The 20,705-nt window shown below is 40.2% G+C and overlaps 1 protein-coding gene across 4 annotated transcripts in view; it reads right to left on the bottom strand.

Moving 5' to 3' along the window:
- Window positions 1-20,705, bottom strand: part of LOC107399934 (killer cell lectin-like receptor subfamily B member 1F) — a 48,459-nt gene that overhangs the window by 22,066 nt on the left and 5,688 nt on the right. The window contains exon 1 of one of the 4 annotated variants that reach the window (XM_015989731.3): window positions 382-1,125. The exons of the other annotated variants lie outside the window; for them this stretch is intronic. The gene's annotated coding sequence lies outside the window, so the exon portion shown is untranslated. Of the gene's footprint in view, window positions 1-381; window positions 1,126-20,705 lie in introns of those variants that run through there. 4 annotated transcript variants of the gene reach the window in all.

The raw sequence follows: 20,705 nt of genomic DNA, 5'->3' as shown, positions 1-20,705 counted from the left end.
GCAGAGGACCTAGTCCAGTCCCATGGTGGCTCCACAGCTGTTGGTCTGAAGTTCATGAGTTCCCACTTGCTTGGTTTGGTTGACTTTGTAGGTTTCCCGATCATGATCTTGAAAACCCTTGCTCATAGAATCCCTCTTCCCTGTCTTTGATGGGTGATGGGGGCCAATAGAGGGTAGGGGATGGGGGATGAGATCATAGGGAATAGGATGGTTGAACTGGAACAGGAACAGAGTGGGAGAGCAATGAAAGAGATACCTTGATAGAGGGAGATATCATGGGGATAGGGAGAAACCTGGTGCTAAGGAAGTTCCCAGGAATCCACAAGATGACCCCAGCTTAAACTACTAGCAGTAGTGGAGAGGGTGTCTGAGCAGGCTTACCCCAGTAATCAGATTAGTGAATAACGTAACTGTCATCATAGAGTCTTCATCCAGTAACTGATGGAAGCAGATGCAGAGATCCACAGCCAAGCACCAGGCCGAGCTCCAGGAGTCCAGTTAAAGAGAGAGATTCTCTGAACAATTAACTTCTTAATGTTAATCTTCAACCCTGCACATTCAGAGTTCCCCCTTCTAACTTTGGGGATTTTTTATGTTGGTTTTACAAGTGGTCTACCTGGACAGTCATGTCATCTGTTACATGAAACTGCTTTCTAAATATTGATTGAATAAAAGAATAAGTTAACATTTTCTTCTTTCTGACGATCTCATGATTAAAAAAAATAAATTCTTTGGTTCATTCTTTTCCAGTCTGTATACCTTTTGCTTTGTTCTCATCTGAAGCCGGAATTTCTGTTTCTTCACGAAGAGCTGGGACTTCCAGTCCAGTGTGAAAGCAGGTGGTAAGCATGGGTGTCTTTGCTTCTGATTCTAGAGGAAGATACATTTTTGTCTCTCACCTTGAAACCAATGTTAGCTGAAGGCGTAGGCAGGCAGATGTCTAGGAGTTCCATGCTAGCTTGTTTCACATAACAAGTTCCAAGCCAGCCTGGTCTTCATTGTGAGACACTGAATAAAGGAAGAAATGGAGAGGGTGGGGCTGCACCAGCTTTTTATAGAAGGAAAACTATTATTTCTGCTCCAACAGAGGAGAAAATACATAGAAGCAAAATTGTGAACTAGAAGGCAGACCTAGTGGCATGACATATATCTGTAATCGCAGGTGGAAGGCTGAGACAAGAGGGTGCTCAGTTCAAAGCAGAGTGAGCTACATAGCAATACTTTGTCTCAAAAAATATGTTTTAAGTAGAAAATGCATAGAATAATTGCTCTATACCCCAAATTCTAAACACATTTGGCCCTGTTAATCAACAGACCTGCTCAGATTTCTAAACTGTTTGCTGCATCAAAGAAAGTCAAGATGGTGGGACAACCACAGCCAGTTCCTTGTCATCAGCATCAGCGAGGATGACATTTCTTAGACACACTGTGAAGGCTGTGGTTTATCTAAACTTTTATCATCTATTTCCTGTGCCCCCATAATTTGTTTGAAATTTTGCACAAGCCTTAATCATTCAGAGTAGCATGCACACAAGTACATATGACACTGCATGCTTTAGAGGCAGGGACAGCAGCAGAAGAGACAGCTTGGGATCCAAGGGGATTCTTCAACAGCATCTCCACTAGGAGAGACTATTTGTCAAGAGGCTGGAGGAGGTGGAGAAGCAGAGAACAGAAGAGAGCAACAGGAGAATAAAAATAACAATGAGCTTAAAGGCAGTTGTGAACCATGGGTGTGTGCACACGAGGAAGCTCACTTGATGCCTAGTGCAAGTTGTTTATACAAATGTGGTGCACATACATACAGGTCAGAAAAGTGCAACAGATTCCCTGGAACTGGAGTTACACATAGTTGTGAGCCCTCATGTGGATGCTGGGAATCAAACCCCAGGTCTTCCTTGAACAAATATGCAAACAAAATAACAAGTATAAATCACCTTAGCCATTTTTTTCCATTCACTATTAATAATTCTGATTGACCTTAAGAAAAATAAAGATGTAGTCTTCTGGGGAAATCTCAATTCTAAATCAAAGTATGCATTTTTAGAAGGTTATGGAAAGGAAGTCCTTCTCAGAAAACCAAGCCTGGTCTGTGAAATGAAAGATAGCATCTCTTGTCTATACATTACCTGATCTTTAGAGATAGCCCTAAGCCAAGGGATTTCCATAACTTGGATCATGCACCTGACCACACAGATAGAACATGTCTTTCATTTGATTGTGTTGATGCAAATGCAACACAATTGAAAATAAACTATGGCTTTCTAGAATGAAAACACCTGTCTTTTCATATGTAGACTACCATACTCTCAGAGGTAAGAGTCTATTAACATGACATTTTGAATTGGTGACCTTGGTATGCTGTAGAATGTGGCAATGTATTTTGAAGCAATTTAGACACACAATTTTAAGGATATTTGCCATCAATGAAATAAAGTACTGTGAATCCTGGCATTTGAGTGTGTGAGGAGATAATGAGATTAGGCAGATGTATCTACATGAAATTGAAACCAATGATACACATCTTTTTCTCAACTTGCAATGGTGTAAGCAGTCTTTCTCTGTCCCACCTGCCAGCTCCCAAATAACCACACGAAGACTTCTTATTAATTATGAATGCTCAGCCTTAGCTTAGGCTTGTTTCTAACCAGTTCTTATAACTTAAATGAAGTCATATCTTTCAATCTACATTCTTTTACATGGCTTGGTTACCTTGACTCTGCACTGCCCATCCTGCTTCCTCCTGGCTGGTGACCCCACTTTCTTCCTCTCTGAGTCCTCTCTCTCCCAAGAAGTCCTGCCTAAACTCCTCCTACCTAGCTTGGCCATTCAGCTCTGTATTTAACCAATCACAGTGACATATCTTTACACAATGTAAAGGAATATTCTGCAACACAATGGCAGCTTCCAAAAGTATGCATTCTTATTTTTTTTGTTTTGTTTTGTTTTTTTTTTTTTTTTTTGTTTTGTTTTTTTGTTTGTTTTTCGAGACAGGGTTTCTCTATGTAGCTTTGCGCCTTTCCTGGAACTCACTTGGTAGCCCAGGCTGGCCTCGAACTCACAGAGATCTGCCTGCCTCTGCCTCCCGAGTGCTGGGATTAAAGGCATGTGCCACCACCGCCCGGCTAAAAGTATGCATTCTTTAAAGAAAAAGGTAGATCCTTGGTCCCAATCTTAAAGTCTAATCCAATATATTCAGGATAGTGTGTAGGAATACATATTTTAAACATCAACCCCTTCAGAGAAGATGGGCACATTTATCAAAACTGCTAACTTAAGTTTGGAAAAAGAAGATAAGAAAAAAAATATGCCACCTTAGCTTTGTATTTAGACAGTTGCCAAAAAAGGAGAAACTAGATCACACAGACCTGATTCCACCATGGTTATCTCCACAGAACACAGTATTTCTTTATCAATTACTTTGGAGATTACTGAAAACAGCAACCTTGTAGATTTTTTTTTACAGTGTCATAATATCATGTGACCACAGCTATACTGAAACTTGCTATATAGACCAGCCTGGCCTCAGACTCACAGACATTCTCCTGTCTTTGCCTCCTGAGTCTTGGAAAAAACTGGATTTGGATGTTTTTCATAAATATGTTCTGATTGAAATGGTATTGACAGCTTTGGAGGAAAAAGGTATAATTTATTTTTTAACCTAGATATCTTTGACTTTACTATCCAGGTCATAAATCCTCTTTTGTGCACTATGACAATAGTTACTGTTTTATCAACATTCAAAGTCAGTGTTTTGTGCAATGATTCTGGACAGAATTCATAGTTTTTATAAATATGTTGTTATTTCAGCCAAGTTAGCACTAGAACTCACCTGCTTTTATACTGTTTGCTTGCTTGTTGCCATTGTTAAACTATTCAGCTGGATTCTATCAGTTCTTGCTGCTTTGCCCAATATGACCTATCTTTAGGCAGCATAAAACTCTACTCAAAATCCTTTGTAACACATCAGGTGGCTGGTTGAATGTTTCATAAAATTCGTTAAGAAAGCTAGGATCAGAAAAGAAAAATAGAGATGGAGAGATGGTTCAGTAGTTAAAAGCACTGGCTGCTCTTCCCGAAGACCTGGGTTCAATTCCCAGCACTGCCATAGCAGTTTACAAGTACCTGTCACTCCAATTCCTGGGAATTTGATGTTCTCTTCTGGCTTCTGATACACAGACATATGTGCAGGCAAAACAACCATACAATTAAAACAGAAGTAGTGAATGTAAAAGAAAAGGAACATAGACCACAAGAAGACCAATCACACAGGGCTAAAGCCATACTAAAATGACTGAGCAAAAGACTCTTCCCTCAATGGGAGCAGCTTTCCTCCTTCACAACCTCAGGACAGCTGCAGGCCTCTCCACAGAGTGATAGGAGCCAAAACATCCAGGCTTCAAGAGCAGGAAGGTGCTTGCTGCAATAAAATTCAAGACACTCTTCCAAGTCTTTTATCTCTTGTCCCTAATTAACTCCATCATAACTTGCACAATCATGAAATGGTCCTCACTACACACACACAAAGGTGAGAAATTTGTTCATGAAGTTCTGAGTTTGTCAACCCGATGTGACCCGATGACAAAAGGACAAACTTGCAGCCCAGCTTAGCATCCCGACTTTTGTCCAGCAGCTTTCCAAGAGTGTGGCTTCCAGGCTCAGCCGTGATTATCTCTACAAAAGCAATCCCTGTTTTAGAATGCTTCATTTTACCTAAGGTAGAGAAGGCAAGTCTCCAGGAATTTACTGCGTCTAGTCAGGTCACATCACAGTCAGAAGATAAAAGAGTAAACACATGCTGCTGGGCACTTGCACAGTCCAGCATCCCAACCCAGTGGTGCCACCCTCAGTGGTGGGTCTTCCCACCCCAGTTGCCATAATCAAGACAATCCAAATAATCCCCATGGGTAACTGACTTTAGGTTCTTTCAAGTTGGCAGTTAACCTAAGTCTTAGAGTATCCATTTCCTTTTTGTTGTTGTTGTTGTTGTTGTTGTTGCATCTGGACCCGAGGCTAGTGGACAGGCTACCTTCATTCAGAGGAACTTCCTCCCTCAGCATGGTGACCCATATACCAATTGTTGCCAGAAGCAGCCCCATTTTCTAAGTATCTCTGAACCCAATCGAGTTTATAACAAAAATTAGACAGCATGCAGACATATGACTAGCACCCGTGTTAAGAATACCAACAACATATAAGAAACATAATACCCACTTGCAAAAGCTAACAAATTATCAAGACCTTTCAGAAAAGAAGATACCCAAATGACTGGTACAGATATAAAAAGCTGATTGTCTTCATTTATGATCAAATAAAGAATATGAAATTTAGACCACACATAATAGAATTAGATATATACAGACCAGCAAATTTTAACAGAACTGAACACATAAATATCAGTGAGACTGTGAATCAACAAAAACAATGGTCCATCATGAGCTTGAGACAGAAAGGGATGCACAATTATTTGAAAAAGTAGTTTAATACTAGCTTGAAAAGTCACACCAAAACATTCTCATTTAACAAATTCTACTCTTGGGTCTTTTTTCTAGGAAACAAGTAAAATGGCAGAGGTTACATACATAGAAATGTCTACTGCACTTCACAAAAACTCTAAGCAGTTGTAACAATAATTCATTCACGTGTCCACTAAAAGAAGGGGGCTGCAAAGCTACTTCAGAAATTAATACTAATGGTCAACTCAGCTCCCTGTGAAAAGGCTGAGTCTCACAAGCTGTGAGACTATGTAAAAGAAGAGTCACTTCATAGACAGAAAACTGATACAGATAATAAGTAGATGGATACATGATAGCTAGAGAATTAATAAATGATAGATAGATAGATAGATAGATAGATAGATAGATAGATAGATAGATAGATAGATGATACATACATACATACATACATACATACATACATATACAGACACATAGATAAATAGGTCCAATACAGACAGAATGAACTCTATGGTGACTGAATGAGAATACAAGGCCCCCATAGGTCTGTATATTTGAATACTTGGTCTACAGTTGGTGGAACCATTTTAGTAATATTGGGGGAGGGGGGCTTGTTGGAGGAGGTATGTCATCGAGGGCAGGCTTTGAGGTTTTAAAAGCCCCTGTCATTCCCAGTTAACTCTCTCTCTGCCTCCTACTTGTAAATCAAATGTAAGCTCTCAGCTACTGCTGTGGCACCTACATGCCTCCTGTTATGCTCTTCATCATAATGATAATGGTCTCACCCTCTGAAACTGTAAGGAAGCCTCCAGTTGGATGCTTTCTTTTATAAGTTGCATTGATCATGGTGTCCCTTCAGAGCAATAGAAAAGACACGCTCTGCGACCATAAGCCCCCAAATAAACCCTTCCTTCTGTAAGTTGTCTTAGTTCTGGTGTCTTATTACAGTAATAGAAAGGAACTAAGACAGTGACACTCCCTGTAACCCCAGAAATAAGCACAGGGAGGCAGGAAGATGTTAAGTTTGAAGTTAGTCTGTGCTAATGGGAGACAGAAGAAGAAAGAGGAGGAAAGGGAGAGGAAGAAACAGGAGGAGGAGGAAAAGAAGAGGAAGAGGGAGGAGAAGGAGAAGAGGAGGAGGAAGAAGAGGAAGAAGAGGAAGAAGGCGACAAAGACAATTATATGGAAATCAGAAGAATAAGTATGTGATGGGCATAATGGGAACACAAGCCTATACTATGGTGATATTTTATTTGTACAGAAATGTGATTTTATTTGTATGTTAATAAATAAAGTTGCCTGGGGGTCAGAGCTAATAGCAAGCCATAGCAGAAACTAGGCAGTGGTAGCACACACCTTTAATCCTAGCATTCCAGAGGCAGAAATCCATCTGTTCAAGGATATACCCAAGCATGGTGACACATGCCTTTAATCCCAGGGAGTAAGCCTTTAATCCCAGGGAGTGATGGTAGAAGGCAGAAAGATATATAAGGTGTGAGGACCAGAAACTAGAAGCATTTAGCTGGTTAAGCATTTGGCTGGTTAAGCTTCTAGGTTTTGAGCAGCACAGTTCAGCTGAGAGCCATTTGGATATGAGGACACAGAGGCTTCCAGTCTGAGGAAACAAGACCAGCTGAGAAGTTGGCCAGGTGAGGTTAGCTGTGGCTTGTTCTGTCTCTCTGACCTTCCAGTATTCACCCCAATAACTGGCCTCAGGTTTGATTTTATTAATAAGAACTTTTTAAGATTCATGCTACATCTGGCGCCCAACGTTCGTGGTACGAATTCATGAAAACTACACTCGCCCGGTTGTGGTGGTATAGCTAGAGTTTTCCTGCCTTGCCCACAGTCAGGACAAATCTCTGTCACCCGCCAGTCCCACAGTCGCTCAGACCCAACCCAGTAAACACAGAGACTGATATTGCTTACAAACTGTATGGCCGTGGCAGGCTTCTTGCTAAATTTTCTTATAGCTTAAATTAATCCATTTCCATAAATCTATACCTTGCCACGTGGCTGATGGCTTACCGGCGTCTTCATATGCTGCTGGTCATGGCGGCAGCTGGCAGTGTCTCTCCGCCTCAGCCTTCTGCTTCCCAGAATTCTCTCTCCTTGTCCCACCTACTTCCTGCCTGGCCACCTACTTCCTGCCTGGCCACTGGCCAATCAGTGTTTTATTTATTGACCAATCAGAACAATTTGACTTACAGACCATCCCACAGCATGGTGGTGCACACCAGTAGCATTTGCTGAAGGAGGCAGAGGCAGGAGGATCTCGAGGTTAAAGCCGGCCTAGGAGGCTTCCTAAGGAGAAGCTGTAGCCAGGGCCCAGACACAAGCAATGGCAGTGGGACCATGGAGGCAGTGACTGCTGCTCCGAGTTGTTGGCTGCTTCTCATCCTATTGGTGTTGCTGCTACCTGGGACGAAGGGTTTACTGCTGCTTGTTCAGAGAAGAATTGCCAGGACCATCGTGTTACAAGAAAGCATCAGCAAAGGTCAGTTTGGAAAAGTTTGGCAAGACAAATGGTGGGGAGAAATTGCTGTGAAGATTTTCTCTTCTAGGGAAAAATGTTCATGGTTCCAAGAGACAGACATTTATCAGACTGTGATTGCTCCAAACCACAGAGGAACAACAACAACAACAAAAAAAGTCTGCAGGGAACCATGACCACACCTAACAGTGACTTTGAAATCTTCAAAAAGATGACAGGATCCCACAATGACGATTCCACATGGACTATGGTAAAACCATTAAACTGACAAACACCATGGAAAGATCGACTTTGGACTATAAACTGTTCAGGATGATTTTGAGATGAATAACTGAGAGATGATCCAGTTTCAAAGACTACTTAAATAAGGACTTGAGATAAACCCTGAACTTTGGCATTATGCACAGACTGGATAACAAAGGACATAGTTACCTTCCCTAGAATTTGACAATTAACCCAAAGTTTTTCTTTTCAGAATAAAGATACCTTCGCCCATACCCAGCAGGAAGCAATTCAACGAATACGACGTCCACATTCCCAAAGAGGTGGTGTGGGGTGGGTGGTTTTTTTGGTCTTTTAATGGGTTTTGGGTCTGAGATAATTTTCATGGTTTAGGAGGGTTGGTTACAAGTTGTTGTTAAGGATTAGAAAAAGGGCTAAGCAAAGGAGATTAGATTTAAGGTTATTGTTTAAAAAGAAAAAGACAAAGACAATTACTAGTTTTAAATACTTTACATTGGATTGGATTTTTTATATTATATACAAATTATATATATTGAAATTGATATTGTTAGAAAATGCTATATGTATATTTCTAATTTTGTTCAAGATAGTGTACTTATACCGTTCATTTAACAATGTAATGCAAATTGCTGATTCTTGAATGTTATTATTACCAACTATTAGGATATAAAGAAATGAAAGTTAGTAGTTAGACATTACAATAGAACTTGTAGTCATATTAGGTATGTTTTAAAGATTGAGCAGATATATTTTAGATAGACAGGTCATCTTCAAACCCTTCAGAGATCTACAGAATATGGCATTTTAAATGTTTTAATAACTTAGAAAATTTTTCTTTTTGTTATGACTATGAGACATGTCGGCTCCTGGCAGTACCAATCTACTTCAAAGAAAATATGGGCATTGAAGAAACTGCATATGGAGTTAACTTTCACTGTGGCAAAAGTTAGCCACTGGACAACAAAGTATCCTCGAATCGACTGCTGACAAATAGGACAAAATGGACAGACAGGACACGAAACAAAGGACTACTGATTCTTGCTAAAACAAGTGTGGTTGTGGCTTTATCAAAAGGCATCTTCTGAGGCCAGGACAATATGGCACCATCCCTGAAGTGGCCTTCGCAATCTGGAAAAGGTACTGTGCCCTTTTCTTCGAAGGCAGCTGAACAGGCAGTGGGCCAATGGCTTCTGGTGTGCAATGGAACAGCAGCTGAAACAGTTATTCTTGAAGAGCAACTAAGCTCACGCCTCTCAAAAGTAGACTGGCATTTAATAGAGGGATGTGGAGAAGAACAGGATGCTGAGATGAAGCCATATATATACAACCAAGGAGAATGGACAGCTGAATTCAAAAACTGTCAACAATTTCCAGAATTTAAAATCCTGAATCATGACATGACACTAGTGGAATTCAGGTGTTTCTGGTACATGGACTTCTCTCACCCAAGGTGAGGTCGAACTATTGACCTTGTGTACATCCTACTTCACAAATGAGTCTATCAGATACGCTAATCCTATATGCTGAAGATGATGCCCCAACACTGAGGAGAAACCTCAGGTGACTGCCCAGGCAGCTGACTGTTTCTGTCAACTCACAAATTTTGGGGGAGTCACTTGCATGCACTTCCTGTTTTTATTTTTTATTAGGTAATATTATTTCCTTCTTGGGTCTCTGAGGGAGTTGAAGATTAGTTATAGTTGAAGATTAATGAAGGGTTCACAACACGCTCCCCCCCCCCACGGTCGCATTTACCAGGCAGACACTTCCGCCTAGCCAATTCCGGTCAGGCCGGACACCTCCGCCTAGCAAGTTCCGGCCAAGGCATCTCGCGTGACCAGAATCGGTGACATTACATGGCTACGTAAGCGCGCAATGTGACCATGTGATCTACGCACATGCGTGGAGTAGTGACATGACCTGGCCACGCCCCCAGCCGGTTTTTAAAGCGGAGCGCCATATTCCCAGTTCTCTCTCTTCTCTCCTCTCTTCTTCTCCATGCACGTGTCTCTCCCACAGGCCTGTGCACTCTGTCCCTTTAACTCTAATAAACTCTTATAAGCGGATTCTGTCGTGTTTCGTGACGTTTCCTTGCAGGGTAAGAACACAACGCAGCTAAATAACTAACAGTTAGTTAGTTATAGTTGAAGATTAGTTAGGATAGAAAGTGAATTACGTACATTTTGGACTTACCAAAATAGGATAGATAATGGAATTATTTTCTCTGAATTTGTCAAATACAAATGGACTAGACATTGTTTAGGTATTTATTACTTGTATATATGGTATATAGTTATTGTACTTTTGTATATAGTTTTTCTTATGTTAGTTATAACCTTTTTTCTTTTTTCTTTTTATTAAAATAGAAAAGGGGAAATACGGTGACATTTTAATTGTACTGAAATGTGATTTTATTTGTATGTTAATAAATAAAGTTGCCTGGGGGTCAGAGCTAATAGCAAACCATAGCAGAAACTGGGTGGTGGTGGTGGTGCACGCCTTTAATCCCAGTTCTTGGGAGGCAGAGCTAGGCAGATCTCTATGTATTCAAGGATACAGCCAGCTTGGAGACACACGCTTTAATCTCAATACCAACCATAGAAGACCTGGAGGTCTGTATAGATGGGCAGTGACGAGGAGGTCATGTGGTTGAGTTTACAACCAATGAGAAGGCAGAATAGAAAGTGTATGAAAAAGACAAACAGACAGGAAGTAGGTCTCTTGCTGAAGAGGACTACAGCATCAGTGAAGGGTAAGGTTTTTAGCTCTGACCTTTTGGGCTTTCATCTCTGCATTGGCTCTGTGTTTTTTATTTAACAAGACCGTTCAACTACACTATACAACTAATAATATAAAACTTTTTAGCAGCTACAAAACCTGTCTTTATTTTTTTATTTATAAGTGACAATGTATACAGGAGGTTTTCATTTTTAATGAAATATATTTTCATTATATATATTCACTTAATGAATATATTTTTAATGTTTATGTTACAAATAGTAGCAATATTGGGAAAATAGATGCTGATGTAAGATGAAGATATGCCAACATAATGGAAGACTAGTATTTCATAGCAAATGTGGGGTAGGGATCAACTGATCGTTACCTGAAAGAATAAAATATTTATAAAAATAACTGCCTCATACAAGAACTTTAACCACACTCTCAGGGATGTGATTATTCTTAAAGCAAGAGTGGAATCGACTGTTAGGATTCTGTGGGCAGTGACTTTACACTTAGCTCTGTGAGAGTACAGAAACACACACCCCTCCTTTAACATTCCTGTCGATTTGCTGGTTTTGAATCACGCACATGCCCACTCTGATATTTTCCAGTTTGCTAGTGACTTTGTCTGCGATGTAAACTCATATGAAATGTTATTTCCCAAACTCTCTAAAATTTTAACTTTTTAATTTGTCATCTGAACCTGCATCATGCATCATATTTGAACTATATGGATAAGCATTAGCATCGGCAGTCAGGTATAGCAAGTTCACAATGACCTTGAGGTCACACAGACACAGATGCTAATGCAAGATGAGCAGAGCGGTGAGCGCGAATAGACCTGAGTAAAGGTCCATCAGTGAATAGCTCTATTTCTGCTGTTGCTATTTTCTTACACTCTTGTAGCTGCAGTGATTCTGAAGACGAAATTTTGGAGAAGCAGCATCCGGATGAGAACGTGTTAAAGATGCTTTAACATTCTTTTAATGGTTTTCACTGCTCCAGTGTGATAGAGTCAAGACAGAGTGATTGCCACTCGATACAAAATTTGAAAAGTTGATTTGAATTGTTTAGCCGCAGAATTTCTTAGACAGCTGAGACTTTTACCCAAAGTCTGCCTTGCTTTAAGCTGATGTATTATGCTGCCTCCTAGTGGCAACAACTTATAATCACACTTTTACTTTTCATCATTAAAGTGCTTCATGATCTTCCATCAGTTACTGGATGTAGGTTCTATGATGATAATCAGGGTAGTCACCAATCTGATTACAGAGGAAGGCCAGTTCAGGCACCATCTCCATTATTGCTAGGAGTCTTATTTGGATTCATCCTTGTGGATTCCTGGAAAATTTCCTAGCACTAGGTTTCTCCCTATCCCCATAAAGACTCTCTCTATCAAGATACCTCTTTCATTGCTCTCCCTCTCTGTTCCTCCCTAAGTTCGGCCATCCTCATCCCTCATGTTCCCACCCCCCATCCCCTCTCCTCTACCCTCCCCCTCTGAGTTTATCCAGGAGATCTTATCTATTTCCCTTCCTAGGCCTATCCTGTCCCTCTTAGGGTCCTCCTTGTTACCTAATAATGGATGGAAGCAGATGCAGAGATCCATGTGGAACTAAGCACTGGTCCATCCAAGCTCTTGGAGTCCAGTTGAAGAGAGGGAGGAGGGATTGTACGAACAGGGGTGGTCAAGATCATGATGGGGAAATCCACAGAGACAGCTGACCCGAGCTAGTGGGAGCTCACAGACCCTGAACTCCACAGCTAGGCCACCTGAGTGTGGGTGACAGTTATGTGGCTTGATCTGTTTGTGGGGCCCCTGGCAGTGGGACCAGGATTTATCCCTAGTGCATGAACTGGCTGTTTGGAGCCAATTCCCTAGGTTGGGATACCTGGGATACCTTGCTCAGCCTTGATGTAGCAGGGAGGGGCTTGGTCCTGCCTCAACTTGGTATGCCAGACTTTGTTGACTCCCCCAAGGAAGCCTTACCCTCTCTGAGGAGTGGATGGGGGGGGCAGGGAGTGAGAGGGGGAGGGGGTGAGTGGGAGAAGGGGAGGGAGGGGGAACTATGGTTGGTATGTAAAATGAAAAAAAAATAAATAAAGGGGGAAAAAGTGCTTCATGTTTTGAAACACCACTAAATAAATGTCTTGTGTGGCATTTCTCTAAAACAGAAGCAATACTTCTTTATAAAACTTGACTTTTTCAGTGCCTTTAAAAATACTTTGTTTAATTCTTATAAATTTGGTAGGCTGCTGTAACAGGTTCAGATACTAATACTAGAAATTTCATTAAAAACTCTTCCTTATTCTTGAGAATATCTAGATGTCCTAGGCCAGGACTCTCCCCTAGAATCCATCATAAACTTACATAATGATTTTATCTCATCATTTTGCTAGTATTTATGCCTGAAATGCTTAAAAAGTGGTCTTACCATTTTTTTCTCTCTCCACATATTAACTTTGAAGTAATTATTACAATATGGTAACATTTTCACACAAAGCTTGTTAGGGCTTTGGGATCATAGAATGTTCATCTGTTAAAAATATCATATAACCCAAGTGTTGCATAGGAATTACCAGGGTCCACCCTCAGCTCAGGTTCAGGTCCTGTGTCAGGGGAGGGATGTCAACACAAGGAAAACTTCTGACCACCAAGTGGGTTGCACTCAAGTGGTCCTAATAGCCCAGGCCATCTTTATTAATACTTAAATAGAGTGAAAACAAACAAACAAAAAAACAAAACAGGGTTACATGAACAGCTTTATTATTGGCTTCTATTTTTTACTTTAAGAAATACATCGGAGGCAGGTAGGCCCGCGGTGGCAGCCAGCAGAGACATACAGGCCCGGCAGCGACTGCAGAGGTAGACGAGCCTGGCAGCAGTGACAAGCAGACGCAGGTTGGCCCGCAGCGGCAGCCGGCAGAGACATACAGGCCCAGCAGAGGCCCACAGAGGTAGGCAGGCCTGGCAGCAGCGACAAGCAGAGAGACAGGGACACCTCTAACCCCAACACCTGGGGAAGAAGCTATCTCTGTGTGACAGAACCAGAACGAATCTGAACACTCCGTCTGAGGACAACCCAGGGCCCAGCTGTTGATCCTGCAAAACGCAACAACTTGGAGGTGCTGGTGAGACTACCACGCTCAGCTGAAATCCATCCGGGAGAGGATTCAGATCCCTACAGTTTGAAGTCTGAAGAAACAAGATCAGCTGAGGAGTTGACAAATGAACAAAACATGACCTGGGAACACAGAAGAAGGTGCTGCCCAGTCACCAAACCAGATCACCAGAATCATAAGTATATACTTCACCAACTGAGATCAGCTGCCCCTGAAGAAACTACCCCAATAGCAGCAATTTAACCAAGAACTCCTACTGAACCAAGACTAAAAATTAGAACAAGGGAGGCACTCTCAGATACAGACACCACCTGCACGGAGCAGAGGAAGAGATGAGTAGACGCCAGTGCAAAAATACAGGCAACAACATAAAGACCTATATGGCAACATCAGAACCTAGTGATTCTACAACTGCAAGACCTGAACATACCAAGACAGAAGAAACAGAAGAAATCAACCCTAAAAACGACTTTAAGAAGATGATAGAGGCCCTTAAAGAAGAAATAAAACATTCCCTTAAAGAGGAAATAAAAAATTCCCTTAAAGAGGTAATGAAAAACTCCATTAAAGAGGAAATAAAAAACTCCCTTAAAGAAATGGAAGAAAAAAACGAACAAAAAATGGGAAGAAATCAAAGAAAGCCAAGAAAAAGCAATTAAATTTAGATGAAAGAAACATTCCAAGATCTGAAAAATGAATTTGAGACAATAAAGAAAACACATGCTGAGGGAATGCTGGAAATAGAAATCCAGACTAAACGAACAGGAACTACAGAAACAAGCATAACCAACCAATTGCAAGAGACGGAACAGAGAATCTCTGACACTGAAGACACAATAGAGAAAATAGATTCATCAGTCAAAGAAAACAATAAAGACAAAAAAGTCCTAACACAAAACGTCCAGGAAATTTGGGACACCATGAAAAGACCAAACCTAAGAATAATAGGGATAGAAGAAGGAGAAGAATACCAACTCAAAGGCACAGAAAATATATTCAACAAAATCATAGAAGAAAACTTTCCTAACCTAAAGAAAGAAATACCTATGAAGATACAAGAAGCTTACAGAACACCGAATAGGCTGGATCCAAAAAAAAAAAAAAAAAAATCCCTCACCACATAATAATCAAAACACTAAACACACAGAACCAAGAAAAAATATTAAGAGCCGCAAAGGAAAAAGACCAAGTAACATATAAAGGCAAACCCATCAGAATAACACCAGACTTCTCAAGAGAGACTATGAAAGCTAGAAGATCATGGACAAATCTTATACAGACATTAAGAGACCACGGATGCCAACCCAGACTATTATACCCAGCAAAATTCTCAATCACCATAGGCAGAGTAAAAAAAATATTCCAGGATAAAACCAGATTTAATCAATACCTGTCCACAAACCCAGCCCTACAGAAAGCACTAGAAGGAAAAATCCAACCCAAAGAAGATAAACACATCCATGAAAAATCAAGCAATAGATAATCTCACACCAACATACACCAAAGAAGGACAACACAACACAACCACAAAAAATAACAGGAATTAACAATCACTGGTCATTAATATCCATCAATATCAATGGTCTCAACTCACCTATAAAAAGACACAGGCTAACAGAATGGATAAGAAAACAGGACCCATCCATCTGCTGCATACAAGAAACACACCTTAACATCAAAGACAGACACTACCTCCGAGTAAAGGGCTGGGAAAAGGCTTTCCAAGCAAATGGACCTAAGAAACAAACTGGTGTAGATATCCTACTATCTAATAAAACAGACTTCAAACTAAAATCAATCAAAAGAGATCAGGATGGGCATTACATATTTATCATGGGAAAAATCCACCAAGATGAAGTCTCGATTCTAAACATTTATGCTCCAAATACAAAAGTGCCCACATTCATAAAAGAAACACTACTAAAGTTTAAAACACACATCAAACCCCACACATTAGTAGTGGGAGATTTTAACACACCACTCTCACCAAAAGACAGATCTACCAGACTGAAATTTAACAAAGAAATAAAGGATCTAACAGATGTTATGACTCAAATGGACCTAATAGATATCTACAGAACATTCCATCCTAACACAAAAGAATATACCTTCTTCTCAGCACCCCATGGAACCTTCTCAAAAATTGACCATATGCGTAGCCACAAAACAAATCTCAACAGATACAAAAAAAAATTGGAATAACCTCCTGTATCTTATCAGACCACCATGCCTTAAAGTTAGACCTCAACAACAACAAAATTATAGAAAACCCACAACTCATGGAAACTGAATAATGCCCACCTGAAACATCAATGGGTCAAGGAAGAAATAAAGAAAGAAATTAAAGAGTTCCTAGAATTCAATGAAAATGAAAGTACAACATATCCAAACTTATGGGACACTATGAAAGCAGTGCTAAGAGGAAAATTCATAGCTCTAAATGCACACATAAAGAAGATGGAGCAATCCCATACCAATGAATTAACAGCACAACTGAAAGCTCTAGAACAAAAAGAAACAAACTCACCCAGGAGAAATAGACGCCAGGAAATAATCAAATTGAGGGCTGAAATCAATGAAATAGAAAACAAGAGAACAATACAAAAAATCAATGAAACAAAGAGTTGGTTCTTTGAAAAAATCAACAAGATAGACAAACCCCTAGCCAAATTATCCAAAAGGCAAAGAGAGAGCACCCAAATTCACAAAATCAGAAATGAAAAGGGAGATATAACAACAGACAACAAGGAAATCCAGAGAATCATCAGATCATACTTCAAAAACCTGTACTCCACAAAAATGGAAAACCAGGAAGAAATGGACAATATTCTGGATAAATACCACATACCAAAATTAAATCAAGACCAGGTAAACCATTTAAATAGACCAATAACCCCTAAAGAAATAGAAACAGTCATCAAAACTCTCCCAACCAAAAAAAGCCCAGGACCAGATGGTTTCAGTGCAGAATTCTACCAGACTTTCAAAGAAGAACTAATACCAATACTCTTCAAAGTGTTCCACACAATAGAAACAGAAGGAACACTACCAAACTCTTTTTATGAGGCTACAACCAAACCGCACAAAGATGCAACAAAGAAAAAGAACTACAGACCAATCTCCCTCATGAACATTGATGCAAAAATACTCAACAAAATATTGGCAAACTGAATCCAAGAATACATCAAAACAATCATCCATCACGACCATGTAGGATTCATCCCAGGGATGCAAGGATGGTTCAACATACGAAAATCAGTCAATGTAATATACCATATAAACAAACTGAAAGAAAAAAAAACACATGATCATCTCCTTAGATGCTGAAAAAGCCTTTGACAAAATCCAACACCCCTTCATGATAAAGGTCTTAGAAAGATCAAGAATACAAGGAACATTTCTAAACATAATAAAAGCAAGCTATAGCAAGCCAATAGCAAACATCAAATTAAATGGAGAGAAACTCAAAGCGATACCACTAAATTCAGGAACAAGACAAGGCTGTCCACTCTCCCCATATTTATTCAATATAGTACTAGAAGTTCTAGCTAGAGCAATAAGACAACAAAAAGAGATCAAAGGGATACAAATTGGCAAGGAAGAAGTCAAACTTTCACTATTTGCAGATGATATGATAGTATACATAAGTGACCTCAAAACTCTACCAGGGAACTCCTACAGCTGATAAACTCCTTCAGTAAAGTGGCAGGATACAAGATCAACTCAAAAAAATCAGTAGCCCTCCTATACACAAATGATAAAAGGGCTGAGAAAGAAGTCAGAGAAACATCACCCTTTACAATAGCCACAAATAATATAAAATACCTTGGGATAACACTAACTAAACAAGTGAAGGACCTTTTTGACAAGAACTTTAAATCTCTAAAGAAAGAAATTGAAGAAGATATCAGAAAATGGAAGGATCTCCCATGCTCATGGATAGGTAGGATTAACATAGTAAAAATGGCAATCTTACCAAAAGCAATCTACAGATTCAATGCAATCCCCATCAAAATCCCAACACAATTCTTCACAGACTTGGAAAGGAAAATACTCAACTTCATATGGAAAAACAAAAGACCCAGGATAGCTAAAAGAATCCTATACTATAAAGCAACCTTTGGAGGCATCACCATCCCTGACCTCAAACTCTACTATAGAGCTATAGTAATAAAAACAGCTTGGTACTGGTATAAAAACTGACATACAGACCAATGGAATTAAATTGAAGACCCTGACATTAATCCATGCACATATGAACACCTGGTTTTTGACAAAGGAGCCAAAACTATACAATGGAAAAAAGAAAGTATCTTCAACAAATAGTGCTGGCATAACTGGATCTCAATATATAAAAGATTACAAATAGATCCATATCTGTCACCATGCACAAAACTCAAGTCCAAGTGGATCAAAGACCTGAACATAAATCCAGTTACACTAAACTTAATAGAAAAGAAAGTAGGAAGCACTCTTGAACGCATTGGCACCGGAGACCATTTCCTAAATAAAACACCAACAGCACAAACCCTGAGCACAACAATTAATAAATGGGACCTCTCGAAACTGAGAAGCTTTTGCAGGGCAAAAGACACAGTCAATAAGACAAAAAGACAGCCAACAGAATGGGAAAAGATCTTCACCAACCCCACATCTGACAGAGGATTGATCTCCACAGTATATAAAGAACTTGGGAGGGGGAGGGGGCGAGAGAGGGAGAACAGGGGAATCTGGCTATTATGTGGAACTGAATGGTGTTGTAAAAGAAAAAAAAAAGAAAAATAAATAAATACTGGTTATTCTTTGACCATTTAAAAAACTCAGTACAAAATCTTGCATGTTTTAAATAAACACAAATAAATACATACACGAATATTTTCTAATGCTTCCAAGCTTATTAGGGAAGCAGAGGCACACTATGTTGTCTCTCATGCGAGACTTGAGAATCGACTGTATTCTTAGCCATTCTGAGTGAAGAAACTTTTCTTTCGGAGGCAGTAGTAGCTGTACCCACTTTGGCAGTGTCCTCTCCAGGTGGATTACAGGCAATACATGATGGAACTTAAGAAACAACTTAAGAATGAAGGGTGGGTGTGTAATTAGAATCTGTGTTTGTTGTAAATGGAACGATTTCCTGAGCTGTCAGAAGTGCTTTATCTTTGGTAGGTTATTTTCTTATCTTCCTGTTTTGATTGGAGGTTTAGCATATATACTTCACAGACTATGACTCGTGAAAGGCACCGTCTGTTTTACTAAAAGTATAGCCTGCTGTGGATATTGCTCTATATATAAATAAAACACTGGTTGGCAAGTGGCCAGGCAGGAAGTAGGTGGGACAAGGAGAGAGGAGAATTCTGGGAAGCGGAAGGCTGAGGGGAGAGACACTGCAGCCACCGCCAGGAGAAGAGCATGTAAAGACACTGAGAAGCCACCAGCCACGTGGCAAGGTATAGATTTATAAAAATGGGTTAATTTAAGATAAAAGAACAGTTAGCAAGAAGCCTGCCACGGCCATACAGTTTATAAGTGATATAAGCGTCTGAGTGATTATTTTATAAGTGGATTGTGGGACTGCGGGGCTTGGGGAACCTGGAGAGAAGCCCTCCAGCTACAAATGGCGCCCAACGGCTCGAGTTTCCACCTTAAACCTGAGAATATTTAATAACCAATTCTAAACAGAGCCAAAACCAGGTTCCTGCTTCTTGTCTCATACGAGCAGCTAGACGCCGCAAAACGCGGGTTTGAACACTGGCGGGTTCCTGGCGTGTGCGTTTGACCAGCAGTATGGCGGTAATGAGGCGTCTGCCAGCGGCACATTATGCTGTGTGGTAGATTTAGTCTTTACTAGTATTTTAAAAAAAAAAAAAAAAAAAAAAAAAAAAGGTTTCTGGGCTACATGCTGCTTTGATAAAAAGCTTAGACCCACTATTTCTGAGACTTGATGACTCCCAGAGCTGGCGGAAAACGTACCACTGCCATGTTGGGAAGCTGAACTGGGCGGAGCCAGCAGCCACAGCGCTGTTTCAGGCTCAGAAGGATGCAGTTTAAAGCAATAGGCTCGAGGTAATATAAAACATAAGCCACGTAAAGATGGCTACCACACAGAGAATCTGGATTATGTTCTCTTTGATATTCGTAACTGAAAAAAAACATTTGATTACAAAAGCTGTTGAGTTATGCCAAAATGTATATTTTAAAGGTACCTTCACTTCAAAATTTGGATTTAAGGATATGTTGCTTTGGAAAAGAGATTCTGCTTTTGTTTCCACAGAAAGCCAGAGGCTGTGGATTTGTTCCAGATTAAGATACATCAGGTTTCACCAGCCAAGACCCCCTGAAAGGCCTCCGGTGACACCATGGCCCAGATGATCCAACATCCAGAGCGGTTTCAAGGCAACTGGTTCACACAATACAGCCTCACGGACTACCCCATAGGCCTAAAAATTTTCTTTGCATCCCCATAAGATACAGCGCCCCCCTCCAGCAGGAAGTAGTAAGAGATGCTACGCCCAAATTCCCAAATATACCAAGCTGGCTTTAGAGGTGGAATTGGCTCACTCCCCCTCTAAACCCAGACATATTGCTTAAAAAAAAAAATTGGTTAAGAGATTCTTGTGTCCCAAATCAAAAGAGCCCTCTGGTGTGGGACAGAGAAAAACCAATAT

Source organism: Peromyscus maniculatus, chromosome 3 (assembly GCF_049852395.1).
Source record: "Peromyscus maniculatus bairdii isolate BWxNUB_F1_BW_parent chromosome 3, HU_Pman_BW_mat_3.1, whole genome shotgun sequence".
Lineage (NCBI taxonomy): Eukaryota > Metazoa > Chordata > Mammalia > Rodentia > Cricetidae > Peromyscus > Peromyscus maniculatus.
Note: the sequence above shows the minus strand (reverse complement) of the source record. Positions and strands in the feature narration are given on the sequence as shown.